Source organism: Ursus maritimus, unplaced genomic scaffold (genome assembly GCF_017311325.1).
Source record: "Ursus maritimus isolate PB19 unplaced genomic scaffold, ASM1731132v1 scaffold_4, whole genome shotgun sequence".
NCBI classification, from domain to species: Eukaryota; Metazoa; Chordata; class Mammalia; order Carnivora; family Ursidae; genus Ursus; species Ursus maritimus.
In genome coordinates this window covers 62,247,439-62,269,563 of record NW_024426552.1, presented here as the reverse complement: position 1 = coordinate 62,269,563, position 22,125 = coordinate 62,247,439, and the positions used below count along the sequence as shown (strand labels likewise).

General features: G+C 45.2%; 1 protein-coding gene across 1 annotated transcript in view; it reads right to left on the bottom strand.

Moving 5' to 3' along the window:
* ARHGAP31 (Rho GTPase activating protein 31) overlaps nt 1-22,125 on the bottom strand; it is a 101,306-nt gene that overhangs the window by 49,428 nt on the left and 29,753 nt on the right. The window lies entirely within an intron of this gene.

The following is a 22,125-nucleotide window of genomic DNA, read 5'->3' as shown; positions in this document are numbered from 1 at the left end:
GCTCTATTTTAAAATTTGCTTTTCTGAATCTTCTGTGATAAGGATGGGGTAGAAATAATTTTTTTTAAAGAAAGACCTAGGTTTTTGAAAAACAACTTTCATTAAAGAAGCCAGAGGGCCTTCTGAAGTCAGTGAGGCAATTTCTAAATGTTGAAATCTTCTCCGATGACCCCACTGAGATAATTACTCCTTGTTAAGTACAAACATTTGCCTACCCTGCTGGCCTGGTGTGGCCAAGGACTAGCGCTGTTCCAGACCTGCTCACAATGGCAGACTGCATCCTGGAGTGCCCTCCCCTTCCCACTTACACCGACTCAGATACCAAGTCAAATCAGCTCTTTCTCTTAGAAGTGTCCAGATCCTCCCTCTGGTGCATACCCTGACTCGCCCCAGCTGCCATCAAAGCACCCCCTCCTTCCCAGTGACAGTGATTCTCAGTAAAATGCATAGAGAAGCCATCTAGCCCAAAGGACAAAAAGTGAGCAAGACCTTTGTCCTCAGGAAGACAAGAAAGGAATGGGAATTACCGTGCACCTACTTTGTGCTGACCCCTGAGCTCTACACTTTCATCCATTGTTTGTACCCAATGCACAACCAGCTTGTGAGGGAGGCAGTCACCCCTACTTGATAAATGAGGAGGCTAAAGTTCAGAGGTATTAAGTAACTTGGCCCGTATGAAAATATCAAGCAAACTATGTGTAGGGCTCTAGAGAAGCACAAAAAATGTGACAGAAGTCCTCCTGAAGAGATTACACATGGTGGGGGAGGGCAGGCAGGGCTTTGGGGTGTTGAACAAAAAGAGGAGATTATGTGCATTTATAGGGTGCTGATGGTACAGGGGGACCACACTAGAGGCTGCTGGGATAGGACCCTCACCCCGAAGGGCTCACATGTATGACAGTAGTGGATAAAGAAGGACAAATCCAGGCTAGGCCATAAGAACTCTTGACACTGGTTTGAGGGGGTGATGGGAGATGCTGTGATGTGATATGATACAGCGTGAGGTAATGTATATAATATATACTACAATACACGCAGAATGCTTGGTTAAGCGCCTGACATATAATAAACACTTAATACATGCCACCCACTTTCTGGTGCAGGGAATGGTATAAACAAGGTGGGAAAGCAAGAAACAATGTGGTGAATTCCAGGAATGCTGACTAGACCAGTCTGGTGGAGAAGCGTTCAGGTAAATTGGGGGAGTTTTTGATGACAGCCCTGGAAGATTTTGTTCTGTCTTGATCTCCACTGCCAGATAAATCTTTCTAAAACACTAACTTGATGATAAAGCTCCCTTCCTCTGGAACATTCAGTGGCTCCCTGTTGCCTGTAGGATGATGTCTAATCCTGGCAGCTCTAGGACCAGACTCTCAGCTGCCTCATCAGAGCTAACCCTCAGATTCTTCCTGTCAAGGAATAGTCCTTTGGGAAAGCTGGGCCAGGAGAGGAGATACTTACCCCAAACCTCTTGCTCCAAAAAGAAAAAAAAAAAAAAATGAAGGTTAGTGGAGAGGACCTCTTAAGCTTTGTTATGGATGAAAGAGAAGGGGAGAAGGCTTACTCTTTTCTAGCTGATTTCTGAAATTTCTCTAGTGCCTTTCTGACTCAGAGGTAAAAGGCTGGTTGGGAGCAGTGAAATATCTGGGACCACACTTCATCAGCGAGTTAGTGGGCAAGTGGACACAGCCTCAGAGGAGCTGGTGGTGGGGTGGCGGAGGGAGGCGGCTCTGGTCCAGAGGAAGGATGGTGCTGACTAGAGATGAGGAGTGGGACTGGATGAAGCTGCATTCAGGGAAAACAAGGCTCCCAGGAGTCCCTCCATGGCCTGGGGCTTAGCTGGCCCGGTTCACCTTATACACGGGAACAGTACAAAAGGACCTTGTCCCATTGCTGAAAATGGAAGCTTCTGGGCTTATCCTTTCTACTGTCTGACTTTGTTCTTGGGGCAGGCATCAATCACTCCATGGGGCTGACCTTTCAGTCACACCCTGGTATATTACTAGGCATCACTTTCCTTTTCATTGCCAATAAATCATTTAAATCTTCAATTTAACTGCATGAAGGCCACAGTCAGTTTCAGTCACCTGATCAAGGTTTTATTTCCTGCACCAGCAGCCCCTCCTTTCCTTGGCACTTGCTTCTAGGGATGCCAGGGTAGAGACTCTAGCTTGGTAATAGATAAAGAAGATGACCACATATGCCTCCGGGGGTGGGGGGGGGAAGGGTGGGGAGCTGAGCAGGGTAACAAGAGATAAACAGGGAAAATAAACCCGCTTCTTGAATGGTATGCTTCACTAACACCAATCATCTTAAGAACGAGGACAATGTGCTTTTTTTTCTTAGCTGAGTGTGTCCAGGCCACATTTTTCTTTTTTTTGCATGCCCAGTGGGTGGTCATGGGATGCACTAATCAAACGCTGTGTGGAGTATCACGCTTAATGATCATTATTTCATTTAATTCTCACAACCCTGAGTTGTAGGCATTCCTAGTCCTATTTTATAGACGGGCAGCTAAGCTTCAGGGCAGTTGCATGACTTGTCCACGATCGAACAGCTAGTGGCAAAGCTAGGGTACCATTACAAGCCTGTTTGAGTCCCAAGTTCATGCACTTTCCAGTACATTTTATAAACATGAACTCCAAGCTAGGGAAACTGAGGAACAGCCCAGGCCCAGGGAAGACCAGAAATCAGTTAAAGCGTATAAATCAGCTGTATGCCTTGGGGCGGGGGGGGGGGAACAGGCACTCCCAGCCTCAGACTTTCATCTGTACCAAGAGCGTGTTTTGATCTAGATGACCCTAGAGGACCGCTAACGTTCCCTCCAGGTCTAACATCCCGGGACGCGTGAACTCCCTGGATGAAGCTGGGCTCCAGACTGAGAAGGCGGACTTGACTTCTAGGGGGCGTGTTCAAGTCCTCACGCCTGCTGGTGTCTACCTAGGTCCTCCAGGGCAAAACCTTAGCGTTCGTTTTTGTTAGTTTTGTTTTTGTTTGTTACGTGTACGAACGTCTCCCGAACTTACCCAGCCGGTATGAATGGAAATTTGTGTTAAATAAATATAAACTTCAGTCTCAGAAGGTTTATACATATCTCCCTTGGTATATATAACTGAACGCCTATTACCTCAATGTTATTTTTATTATTATGGATGCCGGGAGTCCTCGGGAACTTATCTTAAAAAGGTGTGAGTCCCTCCGAAGACTCCAGCCCCCTCCCCCACCCCCACCCCCACCCGGGGGTGGGGGTGGGGGTGGGGGGTGGTGGGGACCGTGCCCTGGGGGTGAGAAATACCTTCTCTTGCTTATTGTACCTTCTGGTTTTCCCAGGAGGTTCAGCTTCCTAATGGTTTCCAGACCTATGGCACCATGGGTTCTTTAAATTTCTGTGTTTTTCTAAAATCAAATTTGCTGATGAAAGATGAGCATTTAGAAAAAACAAACTTCATCGTTGGCCCTCTAGGTCCACGCGAAGAACAGCCAGGTAGTGCTTATCAGCTCCTCGCTGTACCCCCTGTCCCAGCATCCCTTCATTTCCTGCCCAATATTCCCGAGCCACAGGCAGCCATTGTTTCCAGAACAGCTCTGCTTGGAAGCCTGGGTTCCTCAGCCTCCCAGCGCTTCCTGTTGTTGCAAGGCCTCTCCTTCCTGCTGAAAACAAGGGCACTTCCCTGCAGTATGTAACCCTTTTGGGGCAACTCATTTCTTACATGAGTTTGCTCTGTGCTTGCAAATATTAGGTGCCAATTAAATTTATTTCCTTTAATTTTTGAAAAATGATTATTATCCAAGTACTGCAAATATAAAAATTCAGCTGAGCAAAAGAAAAAAAAAATCACCAAATCTCACCCATTCCGTTAGCACTTAAAATCTCTTGGGTGTTCATATGCTAAGACTCTGCATCAGGCATCTACATACACAGACTTTACCACGGACCCAGGGCTTAAAGAGATGCTCATTGCCAGTGGTTGAGACAGGCAAGGAGGCCTGCCTGGAAACTAGCCTCTGGAGGCTCCCACTATGAGCATGCAAAAGCCCTTGGCAGCTTCAGGGAAGTATAGACTCCAGGAGAGTCCCCTGCAAATTCTCAGGACTACTCTTACAGAAATTCAGAGAGATGCTCTTTTAGAATTCTGTTAAAAGAACTTGGGAGGAGCTCCTGGAGCAATAGAACCTGAAGGGACTTGGGGGGGGGGGGAGGGTGGCAGAGGGATGACATATTTGGGGTTTTTAGGAATCAGACTCTACCTAATTCCTCTCACTGCCAGCTGCCAGAACGAGATTTCAAAAACACGGATCTGATTGTGTTTCTCCCTTGGGAAGACCTTGGTTCATCGCAGGGCTAGCTGGGTCTTTCTGGTCCCTCCCCCAACACTACTTTCTCTGGTCCCATCAAAGTTCTGTGATGACCACCACTCATGCCTTTGCATTCTCCTTCCTCCTACTGACGTGCACCATCCCACACATTTCCTGTAACCTCAAATCGAATAAATCGCCCAAAATAGGACACAGATCTCTGCTGTATTATCTAGAATTCTGGACATTATTTTATGATGCAAATCAAGATTTCTGGGAGTTTCTGTTTTGTGGTCCCAAGGAACACAGTTGAGGCATGTGATGCAGAGTATTTTGGAGACTAACATGTTCCCCTTCCCCAACTTTTTTTATGAATCAGACAGATCCCAACAAAAGATATGCTCTTGCAGAGAGATTTCATCTTTACCTTTGCAGGTAATGTATTATCCTTCACAAATAAAAACAGGCAAAAATTAGTCCGCAAGCTGCGGTTTATTAAAACAATGAGGGATGATGATATTCAAGCTTTTATCTTGAGGCTCTGCAGCTCAAAAATGACCTCCTAGTCTGTGACTGTCTTCTGTAAGGAACCAACATTCATTCAGAGACTGGATATTGCAATTACCAGAACGTGCTCACTCCTCTCCTCACTCACAACTGTTATACCACTGTCTTTACGAATAATTTGCACCAGGCATATCTAGGGTGACATCTCTGTAATGAAGATGGCACAAAGGACTACTGTCAGATTTCCAGACACCTTTTAGAGGCAGAGGCAGTCATAATATATAAAGGATGCAGGCAATGCAGTGAAGAAAATACTAGTGTACCACTTAGATATCCTCATGTCTAGAGTTAGAGGACCTAGATATCAAACAGATCTCTTTTGCTTTAAATTTCTAACTTCTGGTCTCACTTTTTCTGTAACAGCTTCAGGATTGGAATTTTCTACAGTTTGATGTTTGCAATAGAAAGTGTGACCGTCAGATCTAATCCAAGGGTAGCCCAGGGACAGGCAGCTATTAAACGCTAAAGCTCAGGTCCTGATCCCTTTCCTGGGTATTCAGAAGGGGTCAGGGAAGGGGTCAGGGATGCCTCCAGGGCATTCTGGGCACCAGAAAGCAGCAGCTAGGCCTGGGTGTATAGCCTAGAAGAGGCTCCAAAGGGAGACTAAGTCTCTACTCAAATTTGCATACAACGAGGCCACTGTAAAGCTTCCAAAAGGAAACAGTGGTAAAAAGTTGGTGTTCTGCAAGATCCATGAGGATCAACTACAGTGAGGAGAATCAAGAGGTGGAGAGACCTTCTGGGAAAATCCGGGCACTGAGTGACTCGCCTCCAGGTTACTTCCTCTGGGAAACCATCTCTGATCCCAAAAGGAGGGAGTACTTGTTATATAGTTTTAGAGTAACTGATATACACTTGATATTTACAGAGTGGTGTTGTTTTTGTGTTTTTAAACAACTGCTTTTTATCTATTCTGTAAACTCCATGAGGAGCTATTCCATCTTACCCCTCTTACAAGACACTGCTCATGAGCTCAGCTGACAGCCTAGTGATTGATCCATTCGTGAGCAGCGCCTGGAACAAGGCAGTGTGCACTCACAGATGAATAAGTGAAAGGAAAGTCGGCCCACCCGTGCAGGCATCAACTGGACCTCATGGGCCACATGGCAAGATGCCATCATCTTAGCGAAGACCGAAGTAGAGGCAAAGTGCACCTTTGTCTCCCATGCCTTTTTCCTTCCCAGCTCCGTATTTATTTCCTCCTTTCTGGCCACCCCATCCCCACTCCCAAACATTGACTCCATACTCTATTTCTGCTCCCAGTGCTTGGGCAACCAGCTTCCTGGAATTTTGGAATGCCAGAGTTGCAAGGGAACTTAAGATCTCCTTGTTGAAGCTGCTTGATTCAGTGCCAGGTACACAAGACTCTAGGAAGTTTGGGGACATATTCTAAGTGCCCCAGCTCTACAAACGGTAAAGATCTAGAATTGGAGAGAGCCTGAGGAAAAGGGGCAGGAGTACTGAAAAGGGAGCAGGATTTCCTCTCTTTTCAATTTTGAGGATTAGGGTTTAAATACCTGGTAGGCCTCTCTCTGGCCCGGACTAACACACACTTCAGTGCCAGAGGCAATTTATGATATTTAAGCTCAGGCACACCCTTAGCAGTCAAACCAAATTAAGTGTGTTTATTGAATCCCCATGTGTAAAATCCTGTGCCAAACTTCTGGGATTCAAAGAAGTATCTTATACTTATAAGACACTGCCCATGACCTCAGCTGACACTCTAGTTAGTTCAATTACATGCAGTGAAATTGTGGGCAGAACAAAAATGTCAGGAAGAGCCCTTTCTAGTTCGTTCTACAGCTGTCAGGCAGGAGTCATTTGGATTTAATGATACCTTTCTGGAGAGAGGAAAGGGAGTCAGCCGCCAGAGGCTGTCTCTCCTTTCTACAAATTTGCTCTCTCTTCTTAAAAAGCGAGTAGCTGATCCTCAGCAAGGAGGAGGGGTTTGTTTATTGTTCTAAAGACCTCCTGATTCCTGTTGAAAGAGGATGTAGGCTGGCAATGAATTGTCCCAGGCTTAAGTTCCCTGAAAAGAGGTGGAAGTTGCAGGCTGTGAAGGCACTCTCCAAGCAGCCTGTGGCCCCGGTGTGGGTGTGGGTGTGGGTGTGGGAGGGGAGCCTCAGGCCAGGGGCTCTGCTGGGAACACACAGGAAGGCAGGCCGGAGCTGGTTGGGGAAATTCTGGGGGACTTACCGAGAAGATCGGCTCTATGCGGAGGACAGAGCAGCCCTGGTGCCACAGGACCAAGGCGATGCGACCAGTTCTCAATCCATGGGATCTGAGAGAGACTGGAGAGGGGAGGCTGGGCGTGCCTGGGTGACCGGGTAGAAGGGGTGGACAAAGGCTGACAGAGCCCTCCGTGGCTTAGTCTCAAGCGCAGACTTCTCCTGGGTCATGTCCCAACATTTTGGTTTGGAATCACTTGCTTAGCTCACTTAATGGCCATCTCTCACTTATCTTCCTTCAAACATCTGGGAAGAGGGACAGATCAAGGAAGAGAAAGCAGTCCCTGCCCTAGACCTCTCCATTATTCAGTCTATGCTCATGTCCCACCCTCTCCATGAAGGCATCCCAGATTCATCTGTCAATCAAGTATTTTTTGGCACCCACTCTATGCTTGGGTGGTGGGTGCTCGTGTCAAGGACATAATGGAAAGCAAAACAAGAGGCCTCATCTTTAGGGATTTGAGTCTCATGGGAAGGAATTCCTCGAAACTAATCTCCTCCCCTACTGTTCCTGGTTAAGGGGACAAGTTCTGAAGCCACTCTGCCTGGGTTCAAATCCTCCCACTGCACCTTTCTACCAGTGAGACCTGGGCATGTCTCCTATAAGTTGATGCCATAATCCTGGTGTCCTTGGTTGGTTTCGGTTTATGCCTGTTGTTCTGTGTAATTACAGAACAAAAAATAATCCCTTTCACTTAAAAACATTTCTCAATCTGGGTGAAAAATTATATGGTTACCTCACTTATTTTTTTTAAAGGGGGGAGGCAGAGGGAGTGGGAGAGAGAGGAATTCTTAAGTAGGCCCCACACCCAGAGCCTACTCCCATGTGGGGCTCGATCTCACAACCCTGAGATCCTGACCTGAGCCAAAATCAAGAGTCAGATGTTTAACAGACTGAGCCACCCAGGTGCCCCTGGTTACCTCACTTCTAATGTTCGGTTTCCTTATTTATAAACTGGAGTTAGTAATAAAATCTACCTCAGAGGGTAGTTGTGAGATTTAAATAAAACTGTCTGCAAAGCACTTGGAACAACATCTCAGTAGGCTCCCAGTAAATATTAATACTTGCCATGGTTATTTTTATTGTGATTATCGTCCCTTTGGACTTTGGTCCTCTAGAGTGAGTGGGTCCTTATGTGAGGGACCGTTTTACTTCTCTCTGAATCCCCCGCACTCAGCACCATGCCCTGCAGAGATTCTGACTCAAAGTCTACTCAAAGGCACCGGGCGCAGGCTTTAGCCCCAGTAGGGCGAACCTGGCAGACTGATGGTCCGTGCAGAGATGCTGCCTCCCATCTGGTCTCAGACAGAAGCACAGGGACATGGACGATGTGGTCCTCATTCCCTTTCTGAGTAGGGCTGCCTGAGAAAATACAGACCTCTTGGTTTAATTTGAATTTCAAATTTTAGTGTATGTCTCCAATATTGCATGGGACATATAATAAAACATGATTTATTGTTTACCTGAAATTCAAATTTAGTTGAGTGTCTTGTATTTTCTTATTTGCTAAATATGGTAACCTTATTTCCTGAGTCCATTTCCCATTCTTGGCTGCTGCCTGCCCCACAGCAGTGTTTCCCTTTAAGCCTCATAGCCACAAAGCCACTGCCACAAATCTCCCCAGACTCCGATCTGCCCTATTGACCAAGCCTGGGCCCATCCGTGGGACCCCGCTCATGAGCGAGCTCACTCCGACATGAGGAGGAACTGAGAAAGGGGTGGGCGGCAGGTGTGGTTGTGTCGGGGAGCAAGAATTCTCACTGGTCAGAGGACTCTGGATGTCCACTAGTGTCCGAGGGCTCTCCTCCCTGTGGAGATAAGAGAAAGCTATCTTTCCACCTGGTTTCTGGGAGAAAGGGGGTAACAAGGATAAAGCCAGTCTTGATATCTAATCAAGATTTCTCTTCCCATGGGTTTGTCTTCTAAGCCTGGCTCTGCATGTTCCCACCTCCTGGTGGTCCTTTTCCTTGGTTACCAAGTATATTTTTGATTGTATGAGTGTGTCGGTGGGTGGGGGTATCTTTGGCAGCATTCTTTCAGAGAAGGAGGGAGCAAGAAACCAACGTATCTCTGAGTTTAGGAAGTACAAATGTTTGGAGTAGCATCTCCCCAGTGCTCCTCCTTTTCCTTAAAACCTTTGTCATGTGCCAGGCACTGGGTTAAGTATCTCATATGCCTTTCTTCATTCAGTGCATCCCTGCAAGGTAAGTATAAGTATCCTCATCCCACAGATGAGAAATCAGGGGCTAAGAGTTGACTCCCTTGCTGAATATCAGTCAGTCAGCAAGTGGTGGAGCCAATATCTAAGCTGAGTCTCTCTGACTCCAAATCCCACTCTTTAACCGCCTCCTACTCTGCTCCTCTTTCAGAATTCACCCTGGTACCTCCTAGGTGCTCAATAACGATTCCCTGAATCAGTGCACAACCGCATATTTAAATAAATGTGTCTAGACCCGTGGAGTCCCACTTGCCTCTATAGACTGCCTAGGCAATGCTCAGCAGGAGAATGATTTGTCATGATGGATTTAATATATTTTTGATTTTGGAAATTCATCAAAGCATAATTTGTGGTCAAATATTTCGTGGCTGCTAATATCATTGCAATCTTTTGTATATTTGTTTTTAAATGAAAATATTGTGATTATAGGTCCTGAGTTCCACAGACTTCGATGCTCCTAGTTATATTTTGCATTTATTATAGTGTTTGGGGGGTACATATTCCCTGTGTAATTCAGGATTCAGCTGGCTTTTTGGGAAATCATCCTTGTGGGATACTCAAATCATAGCCTCTGGCTGGTCCCTGCCTTTTAAAGAACTTTACTAAAACATGCTCTGACCTTCAATTTTATGTGAACCAGCAGTAACCAACGGTCTCCGCATAGCTCTGAGTATTCCATTGAGAAATTTATTTTTTCTTTTGATCTTGATGTACATTTGGTATTAATTTTTTTCTTGGTGTGTTTCCATTTACACATGAATGACCTCAGTCTGTTTTTAGCAGAGCCCTGCTCGAGTTGGATGAAGATGCAGGGCTTATTAACAAGAAAAGTCCTTGAAGCTGCTAGCCTAGGATAGAATTGCTTTTTCAAAGCACATACATTTTTACCACACATTCTGTTACACACACACACACACACACACACACACACGCACTGGGTCACAGGACATCAGGCTGTGAAACACAGAGGGATTTTACTTTGAGGAATGTGACTATGAACATGAAAAAGTAAAACAATCACTGTCTTAAGAAACAAGTGGTGGGGACTGGTTGGGTACAAGCTGTGATATGCAGTCTGGAATGGTTTAGATCAACATTCCAGGAGTGCCCAGAGCTCCGAAGTCTGTATCAGAAAGTGAGAAGACATCTGGAAGAGCCCTGAGAGGTAGCAGGAAGGTCTTGCACACAGATTTCTGGGGTTATATAATATCAGCGATGGGTTTTTCAATCAAGATATGTGCTTGGACAAACATGAGAATACTTAAGAGAAGAACAAGGCAGAATAATAAATATAGAATTGTCTCAGATAGTCTTGGCCATATGGTCAGCAAAATTAAACTGCTTCAGAAAGTCCCTTAAACTCCTCCTGGAGACTTCGATCTTGGCTGTGTGTAGAAACAATAGCCACCCCCACGCTGGGAACGAGGCTGGGTACCTCAAATCCAAGGGTTTCAATCTGATCCTCACAACACCTTCTAAGGTAAGAATTATCATTCCCATTTCCACAGGCAGCAACTGAGTCTCAAAGAAAGAGGTCTCTTGTCACATCGCACAGCTGGTAAGTGTCCCAGGCATCATCCACTTCACGTAGCTGCTGCCGATATGGCCAGTCGGTGCCAATTTTCATAGACAGTAGAGCTACTCCTCTATCTACTTAGTCACTAAATCCTACTGGAATTATAATATGGCATTTGGGAGACATACCTCTGGAGACCTTTGTGGATCCCCAAATTTGGGGATACCATTAGAGCACTTAATTTATACGATAAAACGAGAAGAGAACAAATGACCTTAGGAGATGGTGACTGGGGTCTGCTAAGCTCTTTTGCTAGCGACATTAATCTCTGTATGCCAGGCCCTCAATGTGTGTCATAAATGTGTGGCTCAGCAAAATTAGAAATGACTTCATGATGTGTATCTCACTCTGGCTTTAATTTGCATTTCTCCAGTGGCTAATGATGACGAACATCTTTTCATGTGTTTATCCATCTGTATATCCTCTTCAATAAAATGTCTGCTCATGTCTTTGGCCTATTTTCTAATTGGATTGTCTGTTGTTTTTGTTGTTGTTGTTTTTACCGCTAAGGTTTGAAAGTCCTTCGTCAAATGTGGTTTGCGAATTTTTTCTCCCCCTCTGTAACTTATTTACCTTGTAACCAGGGTCTTTTGCTGAGCAAAAGTTTTTGATTTTGATGAGGTCCAGTTAATCAATTTTTCCTTTTATGAATCATGTTTTTGGTGTCAAGTCTAAGAACTCTTTCCTAGTCCCAGATCCCAAGGTTTTTACTTTTTTTCTAAAAGTTCTATAGTTTTGCATCTTACATTTAAGTCCGTGACCCATTTTGAGTCAACTTTATTTAAAGATTTATTTATTTATTTATTTATTTGAGGGGGAGGGGCAGAGGGAAAGGGAAAGAGAGCCTTAGGCAACTTCACACTGAGCACGGGGCCTGACGTGGGGCTTGACCTCACAACCCTGAGATCATGACCTGAGCAGAAACCAAGAGTTGGACGCTTAACCAGCTGTGCCACCCAGGTGCCCCTTGAGTGAACTTTTGTGTAAAGTTTAGGTCCAGGTTCATTTTTTGGCCTGTGGATATCCAGTCGCTCCAGTACCATTTTTAAAAAGGCTATCCTTTCAACATTGCGTTGTTTTTGCACCTTTGTCAAAAATCAGTTGGGGTGTGCTTGCGTGGGGCTATTACTGGGTTCTCCATTCTGTTCCATTGCTCTATGTGTCCACCCTCTGCCAATACCACACTGTCTTCATTCTGTAGCTATGTATTAGGCTTTAATATTGGGTAGAGTGATTCTTCCTATTTTCTTCTTTTTCAAGTTTGCTCTAGGTATTTTAAGTCCTGTGCCTTTCCATATAATTTTATTTTACTTTTATTTTTTTAAAGATTTTATTTATTTATTTGAGAGAGAGAAAGAGAATACAAGCAGGGGAGTGGCAGAGGGATCGGGAAAAGCAGACTCCCTGCTGAGCAAGGAGCCCCATGTGGGACTCAATCCCAAGACCCTGGGATCATGACCTGAGCCAAAGGCAGACGCTTAACTGACTGAGCCACCCAGGCACCCCTCCATATAAATTTTAGAATAAGCTTGCCTGTGTCTACAAAAACCCTTGCAGGGATTTTGAGAAGAATCACATTAGGACAATTTAGGGGGCAATTCACATCTTTCCCATGTTGAGTTTATAAGATCTTTTTGATTTGTTCCTTCTCCATTCTTGTAACTACCCCCAAAGGAGAATGTCATTAGCTCATGTCCCAATTACTTGACCAACCAACCAACCTTGTAACTCAACTTTGAATTGTGGTCTTCTGTTGTTCCCATTTATCTTGCATATCGCTGCCAAAATAATGAACCTCAGATTCTCTTCCACAAAGTTTTTGCTTGGGAGTCTCAAATGGCTTTCTACTCCAGACCCAAACCCAGGTTTACCCTCTTCTTCAAACTCCTCAAACGTCCATTTTTCATTCATTCTTGATATACCCAGGTAATTCATGCCTCTGTACCTTTCCCTATTTCTATAACTTAACCAGGAATTCCTTCCACACTACTAAGCTAATCTGTTTCCATCTTTCCCTGCCAATTCAAGCTTACTCTACGTAAGAAACATTCCCTAAATAACCTGGTTGTCTTGTACGTGTTCATACACAGTGCCATGCCGAGTATCAGATCAAAAAGATAACCTGACATCCACAGCAGGTCACTTTTATTACCACCTTCCTTTATATAATGCAATTATTTTACTAATTAGCATATAATAAATAGTTATACAGTAATAGTTGTTATTTTCTTAAATAACAACTTTGGCTTTAAATCAATCTACTTAAAAAGGGAAAATAGGGGCGCCTGGGTGGCACAGCGGTTAAGCGTCTGCCTTCGGCTCAGGGCGTGATCCCGGCGTTATGGGATCGAGCCCCACATCAGGCTCCTCCGCTATGAGCCTGCTTCTTCCTCTCCCACTCCCCCTGCTTGTGTTCCCTCTCTCGCTGGCTGTCTCTCTGTCACATAAATAAATAAAATCTTTAAAAAAAAAAAAAAGGGGAAAATAAAGTTGTATTTTAAAGATAATCAGATTCAGTAAAATATTTCATGTATGAACTAAAATTTGCATTTGCAAGACAAAAATATTATACCTTGCTCTTTATATTTTTTCACTATTTCAAGGTTTAACCACAAATAAAAAACTCGAGTAGTCATGTAATGATTTATGTTCTGTTTCTCCCTGTTTGTAAGCATTGTGCTATCATTATTTATTTCACATCCACTTGTTTAAATGCAAGAAAATGTAGCATCACAGAGGCTGGAGACACAAACTGCACCTGAAATGAGCTCAAACTATTCAAGCCAGTGTGAATGGTCATTAAACTGAATACCTATAGTTGAGTCCACATGGGTTGGGGAATGGCTATATAAGCGGGAGGTCTCCAAGGCAACATCCATGTAGAATACAATGTTTATGAAAGAACAGGTCATAAAAATGTGCTAACATGCTAAATATATTTGCATATACATTATTAAAACTCACAGTCCCTCCAAATGTTAAAACGAGTTACCATAGGATCCAGCAATTCCACTTCTAAGTATACATACCCAAAAGAAATAAAATCATACAACTACACAAAAGCTGGTACATGAATGTTCATAGCAGCATTATTCATAATAGCCAAAAAGAGGAAACAACTCAAATGTCCATTAACTGTTGAATAAATGAACTCTCGTGTATCCATACAATGGAATATTATTCGGCAACGAAAAGGAAAGAAGTCCAGATGCACGCTATGACATGGATGGACCTTGAAAATATTTTGTGAAGTTTAAGAAGCCAGACACAGGGGCGCCTGGGTGGCTCAGTCGGTTAAGCGTCTGCCTTTGGCTCAGGTCATGATCCTGGAGTGCCAGGATCAAGCCCCACATTGGGTTCCCTGCTCAGAGGGGAGTCTGCTTCTCCTTCTCCCCCTCTCTCTGCCCCCACCCCTGCCCGCTTGGGCTAGCTCTCTCGCTCTCACTCTCTCTCTCAAATAAATAAATAAAATCTTAAAAAGAAGAAGAAGAAGAAGAAGAAGAAGAAGAAGAAGAAGCAGCTGCAGCAGCCAGACACAAGGAGCCATATATTGTATAATCATACTCATATTACATGTTCAGAAGAATGGCATATCTGTCAAGATAGAAAACAAATTAGTGGTTGCCTAGCACGGGAGGAGTAAGCAGAGAGGTGAGGGAATGGGGAGTGACTGCTCATGGGCACAGAGTTTCTTTTCAGGCTGATGAAAATGTTCTAAAATTCATTATGGTGATGGTTGTCTAACTCTGAATACACTATAGACCACCCATCTGTCTTTAATGGGTGAATTGTAGGATGCGTCAATTATATCTCAACACAACATTTTCTTAAAATACAATAATAAACATAGCAATTGTTTAGAACTGAGACCAACCAAAGACTTCCGTGGGGAAGGATATTTTATCACTGTCATTGTTAGAACTACCAGCTCATGGTGATTAAGAAAAGCAATCCCCCTCTTAGTTGGTTTTATTGTCACTAACTTCTCTGCAGACAGTGGACCCCCCATTTGGGGCACACAGGCCGGCCCTCTCCCACCACTGCGCCTTGCTGATATGGTCAATGTATAGCTACACCAGGGCCCACCTGGTGATTGGCTGATATAAATTGCTTCTGTAAAGAAAAAAGTATAATTTGGGACTTAGATTTTAAACAAAAAAACTGAGGGAACACTCCTGTTTTGGGGGGAATAGAGAGCCCCTAAAAATGAAATAAAAATTTTTATATAGTTAAGTGAGTCTTCTGTAGACTTTTTACTCAGAAATCACAGGGGTTTTTTTGTTTTTTTTTTTTAAAGATTTTATTTATTTATTTGACAGAGAGAGAGACAGCCAGCGAAAGAGGGAACACAAGCAAGGGGAGCGGGAGAGGAAGAAGCAGGCTCCCAGTGGAGAAGCCCGATGCGGGGCTTGATCCTAGAATGCCGGGATCACACCCTGAGCCGAAGGCAGACGCTTAACAACTGAGCCACGCAGGCGCCCCAGAAATCACAGGTTTTAAACTCAACTGACCCAAGGATCTAGATTCCTTGTACACTTGACCAACAGAGAGCACCCTATACTGATGAACTGTGACCGTTCCATAGATATGTGCCTGTTACCCCCAAAGCAGTAAAAGCCCTATTCCCACAGCTGTGGAGACACTGTTCCTGAGGTTGCCTCCCCCTCCAGCCAGGGCCCAAGGTCCCTGCACCTCAGAGTCCACATGTCCACTGCAGCGTGGCGGCCATGTATCCCTTTTCTCCTGACTGAGCCCAAATCCCTGTAGGAGCCTATGTGTTCTCCTCCCTCCACACACTTCTCTATCCCTTTTTCTCCCCACTCACAGTGCCACCAGCTCCAGCTAAGGACAACACATTTCCCCAGAGATTCCCAGGCCTGTCCTGTCCTGGTCACCTCTCTTTCCACTACCTTACCCGGCTGGAGGGAGTTGTTGTCTCTAATTAGAGTTTTGGGAAACCCAACGTACCTCCTGGCCATGTCATAAGTGGTGGTCCATTTCTATAGTACCACAAGCACTATTTTTAAAGGAGTTTTATGCACACTAGCTCCTGTGATTCTTGTAGTTTTTTGAAACTGAATATTTTCTAGATATTTTCCCAATTTTTTAAAAGATTTAAATTTATTTATTTTACAGAGACAGAGAAAGAGAGAGACAGCCTAAGCAGGAGGAGGGGCAGAGGGAGAGGGAGAGAGAATCTCAAGCCGATTTCCCCACAGAGCGTGGAACCCGATGTGGGATTCCATCTCATGACCCTGAGATCATAACCTGAGCTGAAATCAAGAGTTGGCTTACTGACTGAGCCACCCAGGTGCCCCTATTTTCTGTTTTGAGGCTCAGAGAGGTTAAGCAGCTTGCCCGAAGTCGCACAGCCAACAAATGAAAGAACTATGATAGAAGTCTATGGTTTCTGCTTCCTATTCCAGCAGTATTACATAGAGGAGTAAACCACAATGAAATTATAGTCTGCATAGACTTTTGTTGGTTGGTCTTGGAACCTAACCACCATTTTAGACGTTTTTTCCCATGGGAAAATGCATTTTGAATTCCGAGTGATCAATGTACAAGTGTTTCTCTGGAGCCTAACTCATTTTTAATTTGGTGGCTGTCTCTATCATCTTCCCACCAAAGGTTTTACGTTTATGGATTCCATTATTACACTGATCAAGACCCAAAGGATTAAAAACAAAGGCTTTGGAGTCAGGCTTGGGCCTATCACTTCCTAGATACGACCTCAAGCAGATTATGTAATCTTTTTGAACTTCAGGTTCCTCCTTCACAAAAGAGGGGCAACGTTATACATAGAGAAATACTGTAAGAATTAAATGGATAAGGCACACATGTAAAGTGCCCAGGGCAGGGCAATGCTTGGTGCGAAGGCCATCTGCAATAGACACGAGGTGTTTCCAGGCTGATTACAACCCAGAATATATCCCCATTGGCCAGGGATGGCTCTTGTTCACCCTCTCGTACAGGTGAAATTAATAGTATCCCTTCCACTCTTCTGGTGCCCCAATATGGATGAGAACTGATAAATCACCCTCCCTGCAGATGGCTGGCTGGCAGGGCCCAGGAACTGGGACTTTAGGGGACTGCACGGTTCTAAGGCCAGAACTCCCTAATCATAGGAAAATCTGGCCTTTGTCAAGAGTGTACCACCAGGGAGCTGAGAGCTACCGTTTGGATGTTTCCAGAAGCTGAGCCTGGATTCCATTGAGGGTCTGAAACCAGGAAGAGAGCTTGCAGGGATTAGGGAGTCCAGCCAAAGGAATCAACAGTCATGCAAGTGTCTGGTCAGCCAGGAGCCCTGCCAAGGAGCCAGGCCACAGGGGCAGGACAGGGGCTGGGGAAGAAGCCAATGTGGCAAGCCACATAGGAGGTGAGGGTGAGCCAGGAGACGAGGGACACCAGTAAGGGAGCTCAGCAAAGTGCCAGAAGGGCGATGGGACTCCCCATGTGTGGAAAGGGGTGCTGGGCATCAGTCCTCCCCAGTACCTGGCTCCACCTTTCCTCGTCTTTAAAGAGGCTGAGGCACTGTCCAGGGCACATGTGGGTGGCAGCCTCTGCGATGCCACAGATGTGCCAGGGTTAGTCAGTGACTCTGAGAAGACTGCTGGTGATAACAAGGACCAAACATAGTGTGGGTGGGGCCGCTCACACCTCCTGAGGCAAATGTTTCCCTTCACCTGCCTGTGTCAGTTCCATGTTGAAGAAACAGAACTGGCAGCTTATTACAATTTTACCTGAGTCCTTCTCACAAAGTGACTGTTGAAAAAAATCTCATAAATAAGGTGTAACGATTGAAAGCCCTACTAATCAAAAGGTTAGTGAGCAAAAAGAAATAACAGGGTAGGAGTCAGAACAAGGTTCTATCCTGGTTCTGCTTCTGTCTGACTCTGAATCTTGAGCAAAGTCACCTCACCTCCCTGAGCTCATTTTTCTCATCTGTCAATGACGGAAATAGTTGTGAAGATAGAGAGTATAGGTATGCCAGCATCACAAAGATCGTGGAGTGCTAACAAATACACAAATACATATAAGCTGGACAATATCCAACATAATAATAAAGTAGCGGTATTTCATAAAACAAACATTTATCATTTGTATTAAGAAAAAAGCTCAGGGGCGCCTGGCTGGCTCAGTCTGCAGAACATGTGACTCTTGATCTCAGGGTTGTGAGTTCAAGCCCTACATTGGGCATGGAGCCTACTTTTAAAAAAAATTATAAAGAAAAAAGCTCAGAAAAATAGGATATTTAAAAAAATATGTAGCTGGGGCGCCTGGGTGGCTCAGTCGGTTAAGTGTCTGACTCTTGATCTCCACTCAGGGTTGTGAGTTCACTCCCCACACTGGGCTCCACACATGGAGCCTACTTAAAAAATATACAGCTGGGGTGAACGTAGCGAACAAATTCTAGTATATTAGAATCACAACAACTTCAAACACTAAAGAAATGCTCCTTTTACATGCTCCTTGAATAGGTTAGGGGGAGTTGCTAACTTCATCTCCTCTGGAAACACACAACAGATAATATAAATATCTCCCAAAAGGTTGGGATAGATACAGAGATGACAGGCCCACATTGGAATATTAATATTAATGGAAATCCAGAGTCCCCTTTTGAAGAAGGAAGGACAATCTTTTCTTTCTAATGAACACTCCTGGTCTGAACCAGAATGCTGAGTTGGGCTGTTTTTGACCAGTATGCCCAACAGATGGAACAAATGGCACCTTTGATCAGGCAGCATAGTGTTACAGAAAAAAGTGTGGGCTCTGGAATCTGACAAACCCGGGCCCCTTTCCAGGCCAGCCCCTCCTGTTTCTCTGCAACTTTACAGGAGGTATTCATTCTCTCTGAACCGCGGTGCTCTCTCCTGGAGAATGAAGATGGCGGTTGATGGGAAGACTGAATTAAATCACACCTGCCACATTGGAGTTATGGAAGCACCTTGACCTCTGCCATGCACTGCTGAGAAGTCAGGGACCAAGACCATGGCAGTAGCTGCAACTAGTCGATGGGAGTGAACAGTGAGACCAGGCTGCCAAGAAAGCTAGCCCAGCCCAGGCCTCATGCATGGGAGCCTAGGGTCTGGCACTTGGGCGTCTGTTTGATCCCTGTGCATTCTACTCTGGTTCACCACATCCGGAGCTCTGGGGGCAGCTTGTGGAGATTCATCTTAAAATTCAGGGACTCCAGAGGGCCTGAACACTGCCTCATGTGGAGAATGGTGAAGAAGCCAGGATGTTTAACCAGGAAAAGAGAAGTCTTAGGGCAAAGGGAAAACTGTTCTCAAATAGTTGAAGGGTTTCACGTGGACATAGGTGAAGACATATTCTTTGTGGCTCTAGAAAGCAAAGCAAGACCCAGAGATAGAAATGACAGAAGCACTAGTTGGCTCAATAGCAGAAAAGACTCTCCATCCAGGGGAACACTTCACATCAGGGAATGTCATGGTGGGCAACTCCCCGGGGCCAGGATTCCTGTCCTGGGCTGGACTGAGAGTAGCTGCCCTGTGAGGTCCCTTCTGAGTCAACAGAAGCCCTGTTTGTAAAATTCTTCTACCATTTTCTGTTCATATTTTGAATTATTAAATCAAATTTTATAAATCTCAAGTTCTTCAAAATGGTCCCTCAAGGTGATTCTCCTGAGACATATGAAAAACCAGAGGAAATAGTGACTATGTTTTATCATTAGATTCCAAATGCTTTTCGATGGTTTTCATTCCAGTCTAGAATTAATGGTTAGTTACTAAAGTTCCCAGGCACTATCTACATACCTTCCCTGACTCCTCCTCCCACCCTCAAAATCCAGCCTGGAATCAAAGAGCCCTATTTATTGGTGCTCTGTCCAAAAGTTAAAGTATTTTTTTTAAGTCTAAAAAGGTTAATATTGCTTTTCTTAACCCCTTCCATTATTTTCTCTTCTCTCAAATTGTTCTAAAGTTCAAAATGAATTTGTGTAGAAACACTACACACACATAGAAAGAAACAATTAAAGGGCTGATTTTGATCCTCTTTTTCCTCTAAAGAAAACTGTAGATATTGCATGATTTATCTTGTCTCAAGCGTGGAACAGCATAGAAATGTGATTCAGTGCTCAAACAATGTTCAATTATTCAGCAAGAGGACCCTGGGGCTAACGGAGTTTTGGGGACTCTAAGGTCCTAGCCAAGCACCCCTTGGACTCATTAGACCAAGGGCAAGACCATGAGAAGTGGACATTTGAAACATGTCAGCAGTTTCAGAGGAGCACCCAATGACATTTTAATCTGAAAAATTATAAACAACCTCCCTCCCACCAGCAGCCCTGCCACCTCCTGCGGAATGTGCAGTGTGGCAGATCTGAAGGAGCTATTGATAAGCAGAGCAGCTTTCAAGTGCCCTGGTGAGGAGAGAGTTTGACAGCGAAGATTATGTCTGCGGTTTTCAAAGGCACACACGTTATAAATATATGGCACATACAGAGCATAGGTCTGTTTCTAAGCATGGCATGTATACCCCACAGCCTATTTAAAAGCATTTCAAAGCCCATTTAGTAATGGCTTCTCCTAAGTGCTGTGGGGTGAAGGACAGAGATAAAGGAGGCAGAGCCTCTCCCCACAGAACTGCGGAATGCCCTATCTGACGGATACCTCCAGAGTTTACTATATGATGGTAGAAAGAAAATAATCCACACTGTCAATCACAAAACAATTCTAAGAAATGGGCAAAGCCACTGGGGGCCGGGAGCCCTGGTTTTTATCCCAGCAAAGGAAGGTACATCGTGTCCCATTTTTTGGCCACTGTAACAAAAACCATGGGGCCCTCACACTGGGTCACAGAACAGTTACGCCTCTGGCGTGGAATGCAAGATGGCTGGTCGTTCCTATGAACCAGCTGCTGGCGCCAGCCTGCTTGCGAAGTGAAGAGCTAACCACGCCACGCTCCCTCTCTTGTGCAGCCCTGGGTTCTCTACTGTTGCTGTCCTGATCCATTCAGTACATGAAGAGTCAAGTGGGAAGATACCGAAACCCCGTCTCCTACATTTCCCCAGTGTGTAGCTCTTGCCTTTCCGCCTGGTTTGTTCCTTTCCTGAAGGCTTGGACCACAGTACTAACTGGGGTGATTAGATCAGTTCGAACAATCAGTCAATTCAATGGAAATATCTACTACACCGGTGGGTTTTGTGAAGCGATTGGCCGAGTCGCTGATGATAGTGGAAGAGCCGCTTCACTTAAGACACAGCCTCATTCTCTTCTCCATGTGACTTCATCAGTGTCTCTGTTTGTTTACCCAGACAGGGTCTTCATTGACCCGTTTCTCAGCACCAGTGAAGACCCACACAATGCGGCTTGGCTAACTCTGCGGTGAGGACGCTGCGGATGTGGTCTGTCCATGCACTCATGGTTCAGTCACGGAACAGTCCGTCCTTTCACTGGCCACTGTGGAATGAGCGCGAGCTCTGTGAGCGGGCGCGCAGGGCATCCTCTGTCTGAGGGCCAAGTCCCGTTTCCAAGTTCCCCGCTGTAACCTTGGAGACGCTGCAGGGGGTGGGAAGGCCCTGTGAAGGGCCTTTGTTTGTCCCTGGAGACTCTCTAGCAGGAGGAGGTGGGCAGCTGGGTTCTGGGCCTGGCAAGGAAGAAGGGAGAAGAACTGGAAAGAGGGCCCAGAACTGCAGGCCCTCAAACCAAGGACCCAGGCCAGGGCGAATCCCCTGTAATAAGCTCTCAGGGTTTTCTAGCACCCTTCAACACCTCTCGAATGTTTCCTGCCAGCTGTTCCCACTCACACAGGCCGCAGGGGTTGGCCCAGGAGGACCCGGAGCCCAGGGTGTTGATGTGGCACGTGCATGTGCGTGTGCATGGTCCCGCAATGGCACGTCAGGCCGCGCCAGGGGACCGACACCGGCAGTGTTGATGTGTGATGGAGATAAGCCGTAGAGAGAGAGGAGCTCAGTGACCATGTGCCGCCATGGTCTAAAAGGCAGTGAAATGACAGGATCCTCCATAGTCTCTAGCTCAGGGTAGACTCTGCACGCCAGACTCACTCATATCCTCAGACTTCCTTGCCATAGGGTTTCTAGGTTCCTTCCAAGGTATGTGAGGGGGCTATATGATCATGTCACCAAGTCCCATCATGGGTGATTTAATTATCCAGTAGATATTTCTTGGAATAATAATGATGATTAGTCTTTCTCTAGTAGCTATCATTTAAAGCATCTATGAGGGGTGCCTGGGCGGCTCAGTCGGTTAAGCATCCA